General features: G+C 42.8%; 1 long non-coding RNA gene across 1 annotated transcript in view; it reads right to left on the bottom strand.

The window, feature by feature from the left end:
• The window catches only part of LOC140620538 (uncharacterized), a 30,626-nt gene extending 10,887 nt beyond the window's left edge, over positions 1-19,739 (bottom strand). Inside the window, exons 1-2 of the long non-coding RNA XR_012020299.1 lie at positions 19,491-19,739; positions 11,151-11,299 (exon numbers count right to left, since the gene is read on the bottom strand). This is a non-coding gene — a long non-coding RNA (uncharacterized lncRNA). The remainder of the gene's footprint in view (positions 1-11,150; positions 11,300-19,490) is intronic.
• Positions 19,740-20,049: the final 310 nt, after the last annotated feature.

The raw sequence follows: 20,049 nt of genomic DNA on the forward strand, positions 1-20,049 counted from the left end.
GACATCAAGAGTTGCATGCTCTACTGACAGAGCTAACCAGGTGTTCTTATGAGTTCTCTCTCTTTTTTTTTTTAGGATTTTATTTATTTATTCATGAGAGATAGATAGATAGATAGATAGAGAGAGAGAGAGAGAGAGAGAGAGAAGCAGGCTCCATGCAAGGAGCCCGACGTGGGACTTGATCCCAGGTCTCCAGGATCAGGCCCTGGGCTGAAGGCAGCGCTAAACCGCTGAGCCACCAGGGCTGCCTAATTTCTCTTTTTAATAACAATGTTTAATCCATTTACATGTGATATAATTATTTTTATAATTGTATTTCAATTTACCTTCCTGTTGTTTTCATTTTGTTCTATCTGTTCTTGTTTCTTCTTTCCTACCTTTTTTGGGATTAAGCCAGTACTTATTTCATATTTTATTTTAAATATTCTCCTGGATTTTTAGCTATATCTTTTTTTTTTTTTTTTTTTTTTTTTTTTTACCTTTGCAATGGTTTCTCTAGAGATTAAACATGTATCCTTTTTTTTTTTTTTTTTTCAAGATTTTATTTAGGGATCCCTGGGTGGCGCAGTGGTTTAGCGCCTGCCTTTGGCCCAGGGCGCGATCCTGGAGACCCGGGATCGAATCCCACATTGGGCTCCAGGTGCATGGAGCCTGCTTCTCCCTCTGCCTGTGTCTCTGCCTCTCTCTCTCTGTGTGACTATCATAAATAAATAAAAATTAAAGAAAGATTTTATTTATTTATTCATGGGAGACACACAGAGAGAGAGAGAGAGAGAGGCAGAGACACAGGCAGAGGGAGAAGCAAGCTCCTCGCAGGGAGCCCGACGTGGGACTCGATCCCGGGTCTCCAGGATCATGTCCTGGACTGAAGGTGGCGCTAAACCGCTGAGCCACCGGGGCTGCCCCTAAACATGTATCCTTAATTTATCATAATCTACCTTGAATTCATGAATATTGTAAGAACTCTCCTCCATCTTTGGTGCTATGGTGTCGTATTTTATTCTAACATACATTATAAATCCTACAGTATATAGTTATTTTGCAGTTCTAGAGTTTCTATTTTTTCCAATTTTTCTTTTTTTAAAGATTTTATTTATTTGAGAGAGAGAGTGAGTGAGAGAGCATGAGTTGGGGAGGAGCAGAGGGAGAGGGAAAAGCAGACTCTGCTAAGCCAGGAGCCAAATATGGGCCTTGATCTTCAGACCCTGGGATCCTGACCTGAGCCAAAGGTAGGTGCTTAACCTACTGAGCCACCCAGGTGCCCCTCTTTTTTCTTGAAATAACCCTTATGTTTAGCCATTATATTCATCTTTTCCTATAACTTATCTAAAATATTTATAAAACTTGATTTACATTTCTTATCAGTTAATTCCAACTAATTTGTCTGTGAATCTCTCTACTGACTGTGATTTTGCTGACTTTTGGTTAGATGTTCCTGCTCCCTTCGTTTCATAATCTTTTGTGGAGGGGAAAATATAATTTTTGGTTGTTTGTTTCCTGGAACATGCAAACCTACTCTCTGTCTTACAGATAGAGTGCAGGGCTAATTGGTCAGAATCTTCTTTGAGTCTGGTTGGGCTGCAGCCTTAATGAGATTGAGCTTGCTGGTGATAGTCTACCTTGCGTCCCACCCTGCAGTAGTTGTCTTGGGAGGTGGTTAGATTACAGTTTGGATATTTTTGGTTCCCCCCACATTGCATTCAAGTCCTCGGGGCCCCCAAATCCAGTCCCCAAGATCATGATGAGCTGAGCAGGACTAGGTGGTTTGTCCCTGCTCACCTGCCCTTTCTTCATGACTCCTTCCTTGGCAAAATTTTTGGTGGGGGGGGCAACATTGTTGAACTGAGTAATTTATTTTTGCACTTGGAGCTCTTCCAGATGGTACCCCATCCTGCCAGCCCACACAGTCTATGGTAACTCTATATTTTGTCAGTTTCACTGAACAGGGAACACATTTCCTAGAATTTCCCTCCCTGTGCTTCTGGGTTAGTTTAGGCCACAAGAAACATTTTGCACAAGGCTTGAAAAATAGAAGAGAAACTGCTGCTGTACTATTTTGCATTCTGGAGGTCAGCAGGGACACCAGGAAGGTTTGCCTGCTTGGCATGGGACACCTGATCCCTGGCTCATCTCGCTCCCATCAGATGTGGGTCAACCGCATGTGTACCTCTGAGGCAAAGGTTGTTAGCTTTTCCTACAGATGATTCACAGCTTTAAGTTTGGAAACTGTGAGCAACAGATGTGGATTTTAGTTTGTCCCCATAAGTCCCAGTACATCCTATGATTGCAATTTGTCCTGGCCTTCATCCACATTCAGTTTTCCTTTCTGACTGCCAGGCTAGCTTGCCTCTAGTGATTTGGGGCAACACCATATTGCATAAGGTCAAACCCACGAGATGAATCCCTGATTTTTGTACCACAGGTAGTAGTTCTGTTTCTCTGTTTGGCCCTGACTGATAGGCAGTCAGCTAAGGCTAGGCTGGTTCCTCGTCGTTCTTGGGAAATCTCTCCCCTCATGGAATGCCACATGTACCCAGAGCAGCTTCCCATTCCTTCTCAGGTTGGGAAGCTATTTGGCCTTCTGCTTACCTAGGACTGGTGGTTTCTTTCTGGAATTCAGTTCCTCAAGGTTTCCTGGCATCTTTCACTCCACCAGACTCATAGAAAAGTATGATTTTAATTTTTGTCCACATTTTTCTTGTTATTACCACAGGATCAGGTCTCGTACATCCTTTTAAATCATAAGCAGTACCAAAACTGGGAAGTGTCCCGATAGGGTGTGTGTGTGCCCTTCTCATCCCTGTTTCTCCGTTCTGGGCCTAGGAACACACGTTTCTCCGTTCTGGGCCTAGGGACCACAGCAGCTGTCCTCGACCTGGCAACAGAGAGCACTCCCAGCTGTGGCACAGGGCAGAGTGGAAGGTAGAAGGGGATTGTTATACAAGCTCTGGACTGCTGGCTGCCAGAATTTTGATGTGGGAAGCTAAGACCTTGGGTGTTTAAGCCAGCAATACTTTTCGTTTTCTCATTTATGCAGCCAAACTGAGGATATAACCAGCTACTGGGATTTTGTAGGGCTATGTAGAGTGGGTAGCAGAGAGGAGAATGATAGAAACCGGGAACAAAGCCAGAAGGCTCTACAAAAGACAAGCTTGTTGAGGAGGAGTGCTAAGGTTGGGATGGCTGTGGCAGAGGGGACCTAGGAGGTGTGTTGAAGAGAGGGTTTGCAAGGAGAAAAGAAATTATTTTTAGGCAGTCTTGCTATGTGTCCTATGGTGTAGCTACTTCCATTTTGCTACTTCCTTAAGAGTTCTCCTATATGGACCTGCGTTTCTTTCCAAAGCCGTGAGGAATTGGATTTAGATTACTTTGGATGCAGCCCTGTGTTGAGATGGGTTCAGTTTTATTTAGGTTCCAGCAAATTATTTGAAGAGAGCCCTAGGACTGGGAGCGGTTTGGTTACTGAGTGTCCTCTGGGGACGGGTGGTTCAACAGCCTTAGAGACATAGAATGTCCAGTCGTCCAATCTGGAAGTCTTGGGCATCCATCCTTCCACATGCCTCTGTTGCAGATAAAGACAATACCTGCCTTGATTGAAACTTGCTCTCATTGGCCATTTTCTCCTTTGGATCAAATTATTTAATGGTGAGACTTCCCACCTAGGTTTCTTGGTCCTAACGGGGATACATCTCCTCTTAGCCTAGCTAGGAACTGACAATCAACAGATTCAATCTTGTTTCTATCTATGTTTCTGAAATGGGAATTCAGCTTTGTGAAGTTGGTGAGTATAGCTTTTATCATTTCTAGGATCTTCATTGGATGACTGAAATGGAGGTTAAATCCTTTGGCTAACCCAGAAGAGGAAACTGAGGCACATGGAGGGGAAGTGACTCATCTAAAGGCCTATAGCTAATAGGATCTGAGCTGGCATTAGAACCTATGTCTCGTAGCTCATGGTCTAGAGCACTTCCTGGTCCCCCTGGCTTGGGGTAGCAATGGTGCAATGGAAATAACATGAGCTTAGAAGCCTGATAGACTGGCTTTGTATCCTGGCTTCCCTCTACGTTGTTGTTGACCTTCCTTCCATCCCTGTGAAGGCTTTCTTCTCTTTAGTGGCAGCAGAGAATGGGATATAATTGCAGCAGCAAAATCACCCTGACCACAAAAACAAACACTACCATTTCCCTGTTTTCCTTCTTTTCTTTTGGTTTTTCTTCATGTACTGATGGTCCCAGGTTGAATAGATGAGGCAACATGAATTTGTAAAAATGCTTTCTCTATCCCTCCAGTTCTCAATGAAGGGGTACATACTTCCTCCCCTCTGTCTGCCTGGGAATATTTGGCGATGCCTGGAGACAATTTGGGTTATCACAGCTCATGGGTCTGGGAGGGATTGGAGAACATTACTGGCATTTAGTGGGTAGAGGCCAGGGATGCTGCTAAACATCCTACAGTGCACAAGACAGCCCCCACCCCTTGCAACAAAGAATTACTCAGGTTAAATTGACACTACCCTGATCAAAGCAGCGGGAACTAGAGCAGGTCTGTGGTCCCAAGTACCCCGCATGCAGGCTCAGCACAAGCCCTTTTATGTACAGCCTGAATTCACCTTTGTCTGGTTTCATCCTTCACACACACCCTGATCCTTTCCCCAGCTCCCCCATTCCCAAGTATGGAACTATGAAGACCAGAGCTTTCCGAGGGCTGACGTGCATAGAAATCAGCCAAGGATATTGTTAACCTTCTGAGTAGATGAGTCTGGGATGGCATCTGAGAGTCTGCATTTCTAACAAGCTCCCGGGTGATGCCCATGCTGCTGGTCCACAGACCAGACTCCGAGTAGCAGGGAATAAGACCACATGTTGCTCTTTCTCTAATTACTGTTTACTTCTTGCCTGTGGCTTTCCTCCTCAGATCACTAACATGCTGGGGGCGGCATGTTTTATAACTGGGGTACCCCGGAGAGAGGGCTGCCGAATTCGGTCTCAGCTGAACCCTCTGCTCCACTGGCCACATTCCAACTTGGCTGGCCTCCTCTCAAGACTGTAAGGATGTAAATAAAAAGCTCAGGAGGTTTGATGTATTAATCCTGGCAGGCTCCTCAGAGTTATTTTGTTAGTTTTCCACGATATCTTCTCTGGGTAGACTCATTTACCATTTTTCACTCCCACTAAGTAAAGCTAATACATTTCCTCCTAAAATAAAGCTTCCTGTCATTTTCATGAATAGTGCCCACCATATCCCAATATCTTTAACACTGGTTATATCTCGATTAAAGAAGTCCATTATAGCACCCGTAGCTCAAGATGAATATTCCCTGTCAACCACCATCAGCCAGGTACTCAGCCCTCTGAGCTTCATTTTCTTCACTTGCAAGATGGAGCTGATTGTACCTACTTTGTGGGAATAGTGGGGTAGACATTACCCAAGACAATGCTATCTTCCTCTATCTAACCTGTTTTGATTAGGTTTGGTAAGGTGACAGAGAGACAACTGCCTTGAAAGAAGAATTTATTACTTGTAATTCCTAATGAGAGGGAGTGTTCCATGCCTTGCAAGGCCACATGGGAAAGCAGCCACGTGGGTCAGGAGGCACAAGGAGTGGGAGCTAGAGAACCAGGGAAGAGCCCGAGTCTGAAGCCCATCTGGAAGAGAATTTCTTCTTCCTTGGGGAACTTTGGACTTCTTCTATTAATGCCTTCAACTGATGGGATGAGGCCCACCCACATTGTAGAGGGTAGTGTGCTTTATTCAAAGACCACTGATTAAAATGTTAATTACATACAATGTCTTAACTTAAGGGTAAGGGAAAAAATGTTAATCTCCTCTGAAAAATCCCCTGACAGCAACATGGGGACTGATGTGTTGACCAACCATCTGGGCACCATAGTCTAGCCAAGTTGACACTTAGAGATAACCATGACCATTCTTTATTCAATTATCCCTATGTTGGATAATTTAAAAAATAGGTGTTATGCTTTTTAATTGCTCTTACCTCTGTATTTCCTCTGCTGTATTATGATAATCTCAAGGCTTGCTTCATGCCAGCAATTTGATTTTCATCTGTGTCTATTTTGTTCTTAGCTTTGTCTAACCTATTTATTATATCTGAAATAGTGAACAGAAATATTTTGGAACTCTGTTGCTTCAGTTCTGGGCCTCCTCCCCTTCTCTTCTCCCAAACCCTTATTGAATGTACACATTCTTTTTTTTTTTTTCTTTAAAGATGTATGTATGTATGTTTGTATTTATTTATTTATTTGAAAGAGAGAAAACATGAGAGGGAGGGGGAGAGAGAATCTCAAGCAGACTCTGTGCTGAGCATGAAACTGGATGCAGGACTTGATCTCATGACCCTGAGATCAAGACCTGAGTTGAAACCAAGAGTCCTGTGCTTAACCAACTGAGCTACCCAGGTGCCCCTTGAATATACATTCTTATTAAGTTTCTGTCATGGCAGAAAACACTTGGAGAATTTTTCTGTTTATCTTTTCTTCCAGACTGGGTTCATCTTTTATCTTCTTCTATCTTTTGTGCGTGCTTGATTGATTGATTTTTAAAAAGATTTTATTTATTTATTCATGAGAAATACACAGAGAGAGGCAGAGACATAGGTGGAGGGAGAAGCAGGCTCCCCGTGGGGAGCCTGATGTGGGACTCCATCCCAGGACTCCGGGATCACGTCCTGAGCTGAAGGCAGATGCTCAAACGCTGAGCCACCCAGGTGTCCCTATTTATTTATTTTTTTAAGAGAGAGAGTGGGTGTGTGCGTGTGAGTGGCAGGGAGGGGCAGAGGGAGAGGGAGAGAAAAGCAGGCTCCGTGCTCAGTGTGTGTGTAGTCCAACATGGGGCTCAGTCTCCCTACCCAGAGGTCATGACTTGAGCCTAAATCAATAATTGGTCACTCAAACCTACTGAGCCATCCAGGAGCCCCAATCTAGTATGGTTTTTTTTAATAATTTATTATTATTTTTTCAAATCTAGTATGTTTTGAATACTCTCTCTGCCCTGCTTCTCCCTCTCTCTCTCATCTTCCTCCTTTCTTCATTTTCTCCTTTTCCTTCTCTTCTTCCTTCTTTCCTTTCTTTTTCTTTTCCTATTTTTTCTTCATCTTGCTAAAGCTTCGCATGGGTTGCCCTTATCTCACTTTCTATTGCTTTGACATAGAGAGGGGGACGTCTCCTTGTGATCCTCTTACCTGAGCTGGTGTGAGGGCGGGCATGCTTTCTCTTTATCCTGCTCGGGTGCTGGAGTTGGTGAGTGCGGAAACCAGACTGAAGCAGAATGCAGCTCTTGAAAGACTCAGCTCAGCTCCTGGCTGGGTTCTGTTAAACATTCTGACTAGAGTCCCCTCACCCAGCCAGGGTGCATCCCACAGTCATGAACTTCCAGAGGCTTTGGCTGGTTTCATCCAAGAAATGTTCTCAAATGCCATTCTGAGCCTTTCTTGTACTTTGGATTTGATCAGGGGACTTGACTTCTCTTTCAGTGGCTCTACTTTTCAATTTCCGGTTATCTGACTTAAAAAAAAATGTACCTGTTTTGTTTCAGATTTGGTCTGATTTCATTTTGTGATTTCTTATTCTTTTTCATGAATGCTATCTCTTTGAGGATTATGAAATTACTTATTTTCCAGTCATTTTCAGGTTGCTCTGTTGTTTTTCTTTTGTCTAGGGTGAACATTTCTCCAGATTAAATTTATTATGTTAGTTTTTATTTTCTTCATTGTTTTGGAATTTGGATTCTTTTCTCTTTCTAGTTTTCCAGAAAAAATTCCTAGTTCCCTCTGGCTTAAGTTCACAGCCATATCTCTAGACCTTGCCTCCACTTTCTGTAGCTCTCAGCACCTCCACAAGTGGGTATTCAGGAGCCCACCTTGGCAGGCAGAGGAGTGGTTGAAGGGGGGGAACCTCATAGGATCCCCCCTACAATCTACTTAAATAAAATGTTTAAGGTGTTTCTGACTGTTCCAACATTTCTGCTCCCCTATTTTAAAATTTGATAACTCTTGGGGTGCCTGGGTGCTCAGTTGGTGAAGTGTCTGCCTTCGGCTCAGGTCCTGATCCCGGGGTCCTGGGATCCAGCATCCCTTGCATTGGGCTCCCTGCTCAGAGGGGAGCCTGCTTCTCCCTTTAGCCTGCCTGCGTCTCCCCCTGCTTGCTCTCTCTCTCTTTCTCAAATAAATAAAATCTTATCAAATTTTATTTGATAACTCTCTCTTTAAAAGTTTTTCTTTTGCATGTGGTTTTTAAACTGTGAGAGTGTGTGTGTGTGTGTGTGTGTGTGTGTGTGTGTGTGAGTGACAAGCTTATCTCAAATGGAGGGTTTTCTCTTTCTCCTTGGAGGCCCAGTTCAACACCAGGTCTCATAGTCAAGGGTCACATCTTTTTGGTAGAGAGGCACTAGGACATCACAGACCCAGTCACCATCACAGCACGCTGCGTGGTCCACGTGTTGCTGGAGAAGCCTTACCCGCTCCTTCTGACCACTCAACTCTCTCTACTTAAACAGGCCCATATGTTTTGTAGCTCCTGGAAGGGGGGAGTGGCAGATATTTTTTTCAGCCACTGTTCCAGCCTAAATCAAAGAGCCTGATTCCTATCACTGGTTTAAATGGGGCACTTTTGGTTCTCATACAGTATCCTGGGTAACTAAACTCTTGATCAACTCTGCCTCCTTCCAGACCTGCAGGCAAATAGCCCCAAGCTTCAGCCCGGTTCCCATTTTTTTCCTCTTGGGTTTTGGTCCATGGAGATCTTTATCTTGTTTTGAATGAGGATGTATCTTTTTAATTTTCTCCTTTTGTATTTTATTTGTCATTGCCTTGAGTTTGGAGTCAGAGTGTGAGGCTCGATATAGGTACCTGAATGATATCTTGTCTGGATTCTATAAAAACAGTGGAGGGGAGGGGCACCTGGGGGCTCAGTCAGTTAAGGGGCTGCCTTTGCCTTTGGCTCAAGTCATGATCTCAGGGTCCTGGGATGGAGCCTTGAGTTGGGAATCCCTGCTCAGCGGGGAGTCTGTTTCTGTCTCTGCCTCTGCCCCTCCCTCCACTCCCATCCACCCCCTCCCATCCCCGGCCTCATGCTCTCTCTTTCTCAATCTTTCAAATAAATAAAATCTTTAAAAAAAGAAAATAAAAGAAACAAAACAAAACAAAACAACAGAGGGGAGTGCTGCCCAGAGGGCTGCTTGACCAACAAAAAACAGTGTCCTAATTTAGCCACATGTGCCAGCGTGGCAGTAGAGGAATGACAAATGGGCCACTGGGCAGGGATTCAAGAAACCTGGGTCTTGTTTCCTTCAATACCCTCCACCTATTAACTTGCTGTGTGACTTTGGACAAATCACTTGACGTCTCTGGGCCTCAATGCCCTCCCTTGAGAAACAGTGATGTTGGACTACTTAACCTCCAAGGTCTAGAGTTATGGGAGTCTACAGGGGGATTGTTTAAAACAATGTTCTCTGTTGCAGTTAGAAGGGCTGCTGAGACTATTTGTTCAGTTCAGGCAAATGGTAAATGTGTCGCCACTCTAATGAAATGAGTACATTTTTGCTCTAAATGTCATGGATGTTTATTATCAGATTAAACTACAGCAGGCCTAATTTTAGCTCTTCCAATTCAAGTGGAGCAGTGAAGATTAAATGTTAGGCATAATTAAAGATGCAGATGTAGTTATATTGAATTATAAACCTCATTAAGCGCAACGTCCCAGGAAGGCCCCTGAGACCAGCTACAAAGGACTTCCAGTCGCAATGCTGCAGTTATTAAAATATTGTAAAGTAAATCTCACTCCAAAAATATTATGACTTGGGTGGAAGGATTTAAAAAAAAAAAAAAAAAAACATGGCTGGAGTTGGTTCTGTGGGTAATTTCTTTGCTCTGTTTGCACAAGGTTGGGAAGGGAAGCTTTTCCTTGGCCTCTCCAAAGAAAGCCTCCCTGGGACGTGGTGCTTTCCCCTCCATCCCCCCCACAGTGGGTTCTATTCTCCTGGGCCAGCAGGAAAGACAACCTCAAGGTCAGTCGGATTCTGTAGAAGTTGGTGGCAAGGGGAGCTGGGGGGAGAGGGCAGAGGTTTTCTAAGGACTGGAAGCCGGTGTTTTTATATATATAGAGAAAGATTTTCTTAGTGACATTTCCATTTCTTCCCCTTTGTGTAAAGATAACACATTGTCATTTTGCAAATTCATACAATATTGGAATAGGATAAGGAAGTAAAAAATCCAACTACTCCAAGATAATCACTGTTAATATTTTGATGCATCTCTCTCTCTCTCTCTTTCTCTCTCTGAATTTGACAGAAATAACAGATCTTACCTTAAAAGCTGTTTTTCTATTTTTAAAAATGTAACCTGAAAAAAAAATGTAACCTGAGGCAAGTGTGTTTCCATGTCAATAAATATTGATATACATGACCTTTTCTTTTTTTAAATAGATTTTATTTGAGAGAGAGCGCGCGCACACACACACACACACACACACACACACACACACACACATGAGTGGGGCGGGAAGGGGCAGAGGGAGAAGTAGACTCCCCCCTGAGTAGGAAGCCCTGACTCAGGGCTGGATCCCAGGACCCCAAGATCATGACCTAAGCCACACGGATGCCCCTACATGACCTTTTTAAATGGCTAATGACATTGCATCATATGGATTTTATTTTATTTTTTTGTATAAATTTGATTTAAAAAAACCAACCCCTCATTATTGAGCATTCAGATCATTTTTTTAAAAATTAGTCTTTTAGGGAGCGCCTGTGTAGCTCAGTTGGTTAAGTGTCTGCCTTCGGCTTAGGCCATGATCCCAGGGTCCTGGGATCGAGCCCCAAGTCATGCTCCCTGCTCTGCAAGGCGTCTGCTTCTCTCTCTCCTTCTGCCTCTCCCCCCCCCCCCCCGCTCATGCTCTTGCTTGCTCTCTTTGTCTCAAATGAATAAATACAATCGTTTAAAAAGATAAAAGTGGTTTTTTAAAATTATTGGAAACAGCGCCATAAAGGATATCCTGTTCACACATCTTTGCATGATTGTCCGATTAGCTCTATGACAAGTTCCTAGAAAAAGAGCAGGTGGTTATGTGTTTGCACAACAAAGCTGTGTAGCGGGCAACCCCACACTCAGTAGCTTCAGACAATAAGCATTTATTTACCTTCTGTATTTATGGGTTGGCAGTTTGGTGGGGCTCACCAGGGCCGTTCTGGGCTCACTCACATGCCCGTAGGTCAGCTGCAGGTCGGATGATCTGGGACAGCCTCAGCAGGGACAGTGAAGATGGCTCAGCTTAGGATGGCCTCAGTTCTCAGGGCAGAAGCAGAAGAACAAGAGAAAATGCAGAAACACGCAAAGGCTTTTTCAGGTCTCTGCTTGAGTCAAGCCTACTAACATCCCAACCATCAAATCAAGTGGCTGAACTCAGTTATATTTTAAAAGGCTTAGATCCGGGGTGGGGTGCAGACTAGGTGGGATGGGGGGCCAATGCAATCACTGTCTCATCAGCAGTCATAGCACAGGCACATTTAACATGTTGATACATGTTTGCAAGCTGACCAGCGGGTGGGACCAGTTTACACTGCCACCAACAAAGCGTGAGCATATCCTCCGCGTTTTTGGTTAGTGGACCTACCTCTAGCTTCCCACCAACACTCGCCGCTCAAGGGGACCTCTCCCTCTCCTCACTGGGATGTCCACAGACGTCCCAGTCTGGTTTTCTTCCAGTCTCCTGCTGGTCCTCCCATCTTGAATGCTTTTCTCCATCCACCTTACCCATGTCCCAGCCACCATATGTCCAAATCCTACATGTTTTTCAAGGCCCACCTGTTTCAACTCTGCAACTCGCATGGATCTGACCTTCCTCTGAATTTCTCTAGAGCAGGTAGGGAGACCGACTTGTCCCAGTCTGCCCAGGATTTTACTGGTTTTAAAACTAAGTCTTTCATCTCAGGTACTCCTTCAGTGCTGGGAAAACCCAGCCATCTGGTCACCATAAGAGAGGGTTTGGCAAGCTTTAAAGGGTCAGATGGTGAGTGTTTTAGGTTTTGTGGACCACATGGTCTCTGTCACAACTACTCAGCTCTGTCATTGCCACGTGAAAGCAGCCATAGAGAATACGGAACAAATGGGTGTGGCCGTGTTCCAATAAAACTTTATTTACAAAAACAGGCAGTAGGCTGTTTTGTCCATGTGCTACAGTTTTCTGGTGCCTGCTTTAGAGCTTGCCATTTGGACTGCACAATTTAACCTTAGCTCATATTTTCCTCTTACGTTGTTTCCTGTGGATTAGTCTTGTCTCCTTGGTTGGAATGTAAGGTCACTTTGTTATTTGACATCCTGTTCAGTCGCTTAAAAGTTTTGACTTGGGAAAGTTACTTAAACTCTTTGTTTCCTCATCTGTCAGATGGAGATAATAATGGTTCTGACCCCGTGGGTATTTTTGAAGATTAAATTAGTCTCTGTATGGCACCTGGCACATAATGTATGTTCAGTCAGTGTTAGCTGCTGTCAATCATCATTATCATCATGGTCATCATCATCCCACATGTCTTTTTCAGAAGCTAGCCTAGTTCTGTTACAGAAGAGCCTCAATGAGTAGAATCATAAAGTTGTTAAAGCGGGAAGGACCCTTTAAAAATGTTTAATTCAACACTTATTTTAGAGGTGAACATCATAGAGTTACCCCCTATATTACGAGGATTGGATGCTGTCAATCACACCTGACAGTGCCCTTCCTCAGATGTTGCCCATCCACATTCCTGTGGTTACCTGTCAGGCCCTTTATAACCAGAGACTAAGTCCCAGCTTCCATATCATGAGCAGTCTGTCCTTGGAGAAGGCCGGATTTGTCTCATTTTCCATCTTCTGCTCTTATTCTTAGGATGGTGTCCAACTACCTGGGCTGTGTAGGTGAGGCTCAGATAAAGGACCAGCCTGAGATTGTGGCTAGAAGGTCCAAAGCAGCTGGAATCAGGTGTAATCAGGTACTCAAGGAGTACCTTGAGTTCAGACTAACACAGTAGGTGTACAGGTGTTCTGGGCTTGCCTCTAGTTGGGGCCTGGCATGTGCTGTGTGGGCAGATACTCTAGCAGGCCACGCAGGTCCTGGACTGTACTCTTAGAGTGGGAGGGGAGGAAGGGATGACCACATGGGAGATACTGGTCCAGTGACCTCTCTGGTTTGGACCCCACTACCTGGTTCATCTTCAAGTGCATCTCATCAGGATGCTTCTTCCATCTTGGTCCTGGCTGAGCTTTGATCTGGGAAAATGAAAGGCCAGGCTGCTGGGTCCCCTGCTGCCAACTTTTGCAGCAAGAGTGAGACTTCATGATCCTGCTGGCTCAGGCGCACTTCATTTCCCGGTAATTAAACAAGTGGAGATGAAAGCTGACAAATCTCCCCCATCTCTCAGCACAGTAGATGAAAGGTAAATATTTCCAGCAACAGTTTTTTTTCTTCATTAAAAGTGAGATGTGAAATGTCTTCTCCTTACTTTGAAGAATACTGATAAGTTCAAGGTCACTTCAGATAAGATATCTGGTCTCACTACCTCTATTATTCCACATCAATTTTTATCTTATACATATTAGGCTAACTTAAGTGGATTTCAGAGGGTAAATCATATCAAATAAGTCAGAAGACAAAGGAAAGTAAAGAAAGACACCAAAATGTAACTGGTCAGTGCTGTGGAAGCCTATACCTCACACATGGCTGTCCCGGACAGGAATTTCTCTTTGCTGGGCAGATCTAAGGGCTTCTGAGGACAATATCTAAAATAGGTCCTGGAGTCCTACATGTAGACTCTCAGACAGGCGTCCAGTGCTTTCTCTGCTGGGCTTCTGAAGAGGTCATTTGAGATCTGCTATTTTCTTTGTAAGGAATGGTTCACCAAAGAACCCATCCTTAAGGCCATGGTCTACTCAACCTGCTGAGTGTTGTCATCAGGTTCCTTTTAGTGCAAAGACTAGACCTCACTCAGATGAGCTCAGGTGAAGGGCATGTGGTTACTGTGACGATACCACAGGGACCCATGAGAATCTGAAAAGAAATTTGAGTGCATCTCAAGGAGGCTGCAGAGGAGGGGCACCCTTTCTGCTACCCACTCTCTCTGCTCTCCTTTGACTGCCCTCCTTGGCTTTTATATCATTGCTGCTCCCTCCTGACTTCTGCCCTCTTGCCTGCTCCAGTGGCTGCTCTGAACATAGATCTCCCTCACGCCCTCTCTGCTCGTTGCGCATGGGCTTCACTCTTCTGTGCCTTGTTCTCTTGGTTCCAGATTCCAGAGAGATCTGACTGATGTAAGCTGTCATCTCCAGCCAGGCTGTTGAAGTCACAGGTTTCTGGGCAGGCTATGGGTGTTCCAGTCCCCACCCCCAGACCTCCTCCCACATGGATCCGGTTAGCTGTAAGGGTGGTGCCCCTCTCTAGAGTCACGTGGTAAAACAATGTCCCCTCAGCAACAGATGTGAGTAGTAGCAAAATGCCCCTCATGAGGGACTCTGGTTGTGTCAGGCTGCAGTGGACATTGTGAGTGATCTTGGAGCAGGTCATGGGAGGACAATTTCTTGGGTGGCTTTTCATCAGCTGGGCTTTTTTTTTTTTTTTTTTTTTTTGAGATATAATTCACATATGATCTATTCATTGTTTTAAAGTACACAATTCAGGAGTTCAAACTATATTCACAAGGTTTTGCAACAACCACCTATCTAATACCAGAACATTTTTATCACTCCCTGGAAAAATTCGGTATCCATAGCAGACACTTCTCCTTCCCTGTCCCCCCAGTCCCAGACAGCCACTGATTTGTTTTTGTCTCTAGGGATTTGCCTATTCTGGACACTTCACAGAAATGGAGTAATAGGACATGTAGCCTTTTATGTTTGTCTTTAAAAAAAAAAAGATTTATTTACTTATTTGGGAGGGGAAGGGGCAGAGGGAGAAGTGAGAATCTTTTTTTTTTTTTTTAAAGATTGATTGATTGATTGATTGATTTATGATACACAGAGAGAGGCAGAGACATAGGCAGAGGGAGAAGCAGGATCCCTGCGGGGAACCTGATGTGGGACTCGATCCCAGGACCCCAGGATCATGACCTGAGCCAAAGGCAGATGCTCAACCACTGAGCCACCCAGGTTCCCAGGAGGAGAGAATCTTAAGCAGACTGTGCTGAGCATAGAGCCTGATGCAGGGCTCTCTATCCCAGGACCCTGAGATTGTGACTGCCTAAATCAAGAGTTGGCCGCTTAACCAACTGAACCACCCAGCACTCCTATGTTTGTCTTCTTTTACTTATTATGTTTTCAAGGCTCATCCGTGTTGAAGCATGAATCAGTACTTCATTCCTTTTTATGCCTGAATAATTTCATTTTATGGGTGAACCACATTTTATTTTTCCACTCATCAGTTGATGGATATGTGTATGTGTAAGAAAAACCTACAGTTTTTTCTTCCTATTTGGGAAAAAGCCAGTTCTTCCCTATCGTGTTTTTCTTTCCTATGAGTCTCCATTACTGTTCACAAAGAACAGTTCACTTCTGATACTTCTGGCTTATGGAACCAATGGGAAGTGGAGGGTTAAGTCATCTTTTTATCCCTTCATTTGAGCCAGAGAATAGCCCTGGGGGTCTAGGGTTTGTCAAGGGCCCTGGTTCTCCAAGACCAACCCAGAAAAGACTGGGGTGGTGCATGTCCCAGAATCTGTTTTTTGTTGTTACTTGTTTGTTTTTACCACTAATGCTCTATATTTAAGAGTCCTTTTTTTTTTTTGGTCACTTTTTTCTTTGTTTTGTTTCTTAAATTCACATATGAGTGAAATCATATGGTATTTGTCTTTTTTGACGGACTTATTCCACTCAGCCTTATATTCTCTAGCTCTATCCATGTTGTTGCAAATGGAAGATTTCATTCTTTTTTATGGTTGAATAGTATTTGATTGTATATATATATATACATACCACATTTTCTTTATTCATTTATCTATGGATAGAGACTTGGTTTGCTTCCATAATTTGGCTGCTGTAAATAATGCTACAATAAACATAGGGGTGCATGTATCTTTTCAAATTAGTGTTTTTGTATTTTGGGGGTAAATATCCAGCAGTGGAATTACTGGATCACATGGTAATTCATTTTGTAAAAGATTATTTATTTATTCATGACAGATACAGAGAGAGACGGGCAGAGACACAGGCAGAGGGAGAAGCAGGCTCCATGAAGGAAGCCCAATGTGGGACTCAGTCCCAGGACTCCAGGATCACGCCCTGGGCTGAAGGCAGGCTCTCAACCACTGAGCCACCCAGTTATCCCCATAATTCTTTTTTTTAAAAATTTATTTATTTTTTTTATGATGGTCACACACACACACACACAGAGGCAGAGACATAGGCAGAGGGAGAAGCAGGCTCCATGCACCGGGAGCCCGACGTGGGATTCAATCCCGGGTCTCCAGGATCGCGCCCTGGGCCAAAGGCAGGCGCCAAACCGCTGCGCCACCCAGGGATCCCTATCCCCATAATTCTATTTTTAATTTTTTGAGGAAGCTCCACACTGTCTTCCACAGTGGCTGCATCAGTTTAAGTTCCACCAACAGTGCATGGATGTTCTTTTTTCTCCATATCCTCACCAACACTTGTTGTTTCTTGTGTTATTGATACTAGCCTTCTGACAGATATGAAGTGATATCCTGTTGTGGTTTTGATTTGTATTTCCCTGGTAATTAGTGATGCTGAGCATCTTTTCATGTGTCTGTTGGCCATCTGCAGGTCATCTTTGGAGAAATGTCTGTTCGTATCTTCTGTCAATTTTTAATTGGATTATTTGCTTTTTTGGTTTAAGTTGTGTAAGTTCTTTATGTATTTTGGATACTAACCCCTTATCAGATATGTCATTTGCAAATATCTTCTCCCATTTGGTAGGTTGTCTTTTTGTTTTGTTGATTGCTTCCTTTGCTGTGCAGAAGCTTTTTATTTTCATGTAGTACCAATAGTTTGATTTTGCTTTTGTTTCCCTTACTTTGGGAGACATATCTATAAAAAGGTTACTATGGCTGATGGCAGAGAAATTACTGCCTGGGCTCTGTTCTAGGATTTGTATGGTTTCAGGTTTCATAGTTAGGTCCTTAATTCATTTTGAATTTATTTCTATGTATAGTGCCAGAAGGTGGTCTAATTTCATTCTTTTGCATGTAGCTGTCTTTTGCATGTTCCTAATACCATTTATTGAAAAGACTGTCTTTTTCCCATTGCATATTCTTGCCCACTTTGTTGAAGATAAATTGAATCATGGGTCTATTTCTGGACTCTCTGTTCTGTTCTATTGATCTGTGTGTTTATTTTTGTGCCAGTACAATACTGTTTTGATTACTACAGCTTTGTAGTATATCTTGAAATCTGGGATAGTGATAACCTCCAGTTTTGTTCTTTTTCAAGATTGCTTTGGCTGTTTGGGGCCTTTTGTGGTTCCATACAAATTTTAGGATTATCTGCTCTAGTTCTGTGAAAAATGGTATTAGTATTTTGATAGAGATTGCATTAAATCTGTAGATTGCTTTGGGTAGTATGGACATTTTAACATTTGTTCTCTCAATCCATGAGCAGAATATCTTACCATTTGTTTGTGTCATCTTCAGTTCCTTTCATCATCAATGTTTTATAGCTTATTCCTCAGTATTTTGTTATTTTTGGTGGAGTTGTAAGTGGTATTTTCTGAATTTGTCCTTCTACTACATTATTAGTATATAGAAATGCAATGGATTTCTGTATATTGATTTTATATCCTGTGGTCATCCTGGACTCATTTATTAGATCTAGCAGTTTTTGGTAGAATCTTTAGGGCTTTCTATATAGAACATCATGTCATCTGTAAATAATGAGAATCTTACTTCTTCCTCACCAATTTGGATGCATTTTATTTCTTTTTCTTGTCTGATTGCTGTGGCTGGGACTTCCAGTATTATATTGAATACAGTGGTGAGAGTAGACATCCTTGTCTTGTTTTTTATGTTAGGGGAAAAGCTCTTAGTTTTTCACTATTGAATATGGTATTAGCTGAGGGTTTTTCACATATGGACTTGATTTTGTTGAGGTATATTCCCTCGAAACCTACTTTTTGAGGGCTTTTTATCACGAATGGATGTTGTGCTTTATCAAATGATTTTTTTAATGGTTTTTATCCTTTCTCTAATTGACATGATGTATCATGTTGACTGATTTGCAAATACTGAGTCACGCTTGCACGTTAGAAATAAATCCCAATTTATTGTGGTGAATGGTTTTTAAAATGTATTATTGGGTTCAATTTGCCTACATTTTGTTGAAGATTTTTGTGTCTCTGTTCACTAAATATTGGCCTGTAGTTCTCTTTTTTGTAGTGTCTTTATCTGGTTTTCGTATTAGGATAATGCTGGCTTCATAGAATAAATTGGGAAGCTTTCCTTCTTCTATTTTTTGGAATAATTTGAGAAGAATAGGTATTAATTCTTCTTTAAATGTTTGGTAGAATTCACTTATGAATCCATCTGTTCCTGGATTTTTATTTGTTGGGACTTTTTTTTTGAAAGAAATTGTATTTTTAACAAGTGAGTATGATGCCTTCCAAAGTTTGAGCATTACTGGTTTGGGAGAAATTTGCTAAGGAAAAAGAAAGTCTATGTGTTTAAATCCAAATACAGGGATGCTTGGGTGGCTCAGTGGTTGAGTGTCTCCCTTTGGCTTAGGTTATGATCCGGGGTCCTGGGATTGAATCCCGCATCAGGCTCCCTGCAGAGAGCCTGCTTCGGTCTCTGCCTGTGTCTCCGCCTCTCTCTCTGTGTCTCTCATGAATAAATAAAATCTTAAAAAAACAAAACAAACCCAAATATATTAGGACTTATATGACCTTGAGTAGAAGAAACCACCGTGTTCTTTCTTCTGTAAGAAACTACCAAAAAATTTTAATATCTAGAAAAAGTCCTTCAGGTTTGTGTAAGAAATTGTTACCTTTTAAAAGTTTAAGTCATCTGACACTCTGTAGACCTTAGTAGCCTATGCATATAGAAGAGTCATATTACAAGTAATACTTCCAATTAACTTGACTCTACCCCAGCTATACACACAGGATCGCTGCCCCTGAAGCCCAAAAATTTAGGAAGGTCCCATGAACTAACTTAAACATGCTGAGGATCAAATCCTCTTCCACCAGGTGGAGCCATGGGCTTCCCAAGGTTCTGCTAGGCCACCACTATCTTTGACCAGGCATCTCCTGGGTACCCCAGTACCACCCAAGCACCATCTCCCCCACTGAAGCCTAGGCTCTCAGGTCTTCCAATGACCCATACTCTTCAGAGTTCAACTACAGAATCATTTTAAATATTTCAGGATGCATCTGAGATAAGAATACATCAGATAAAGACTCTATTTGTAAAACGCATTATCTGTAATAGAATTATCACCTCTGAAATAAATTAATAATGATTCTTAAAATATTACCAAATATCAAATCAGTATTCAAATTTCCAGTTACCTAATTGGTATCATATACTTTGTCTTCCTCAGTGAGTCTTGATTTGACCTGAGAGGTTACTTGAGTTTGATATGAAGGCTGAGGTATGAGAGTATTTCAGGATGTTGAGGGTCCTATCACTGCGGCCTAATGAAAAGAGCACAGGATTCAGGACCAGCTAACTTTATTTCCATCCCTTGCTCTGCCTCGATAACCTCCCTGAGCCTCAATTTTCTCCACTGTAAAATGGGATTCTATGTGTAAGGGTGGAGTAATGATAAAACCTCCTTGCTGAGTGATTGAGGATTAGATGGGATTATAATATAGGAAGTAGGGCTGTGACTTAGATCTGTTGACCAGTTGTTTCCCAGAAGACAGGGCTGGGAAGGGCTTTAGGTCCCAAACGTCATTTGTTGCTGGTGGCAATTCAGGACCAGAGCATCTGGCCTGCCAAGGCTGTCAGGGAATTTATTTTGCCTCTAACTACCTCAGTAACCCAGCAGCCTGCATGGTCCCCCTGCACAGTGGGTGTCCTGAGATAATTGCTCAAGTACTTTGTTAAAAGAGAAAAGCTCTCCAC

The sequence above is a fragment of the Canis lupus genome, chromosome 29 (assembly GCF_048164855.1).
Source record: "Canis lupus baileyi chromosome 29, mCanLup2.hap1, whole genome shotgun sequence".
NCBI classification, from domain to species: domain Eukaryota; kingdom Metazoa; phylum Chordata; class Mammalia; order Carnivora; family Canidae; genus Canis; species Canis lupus.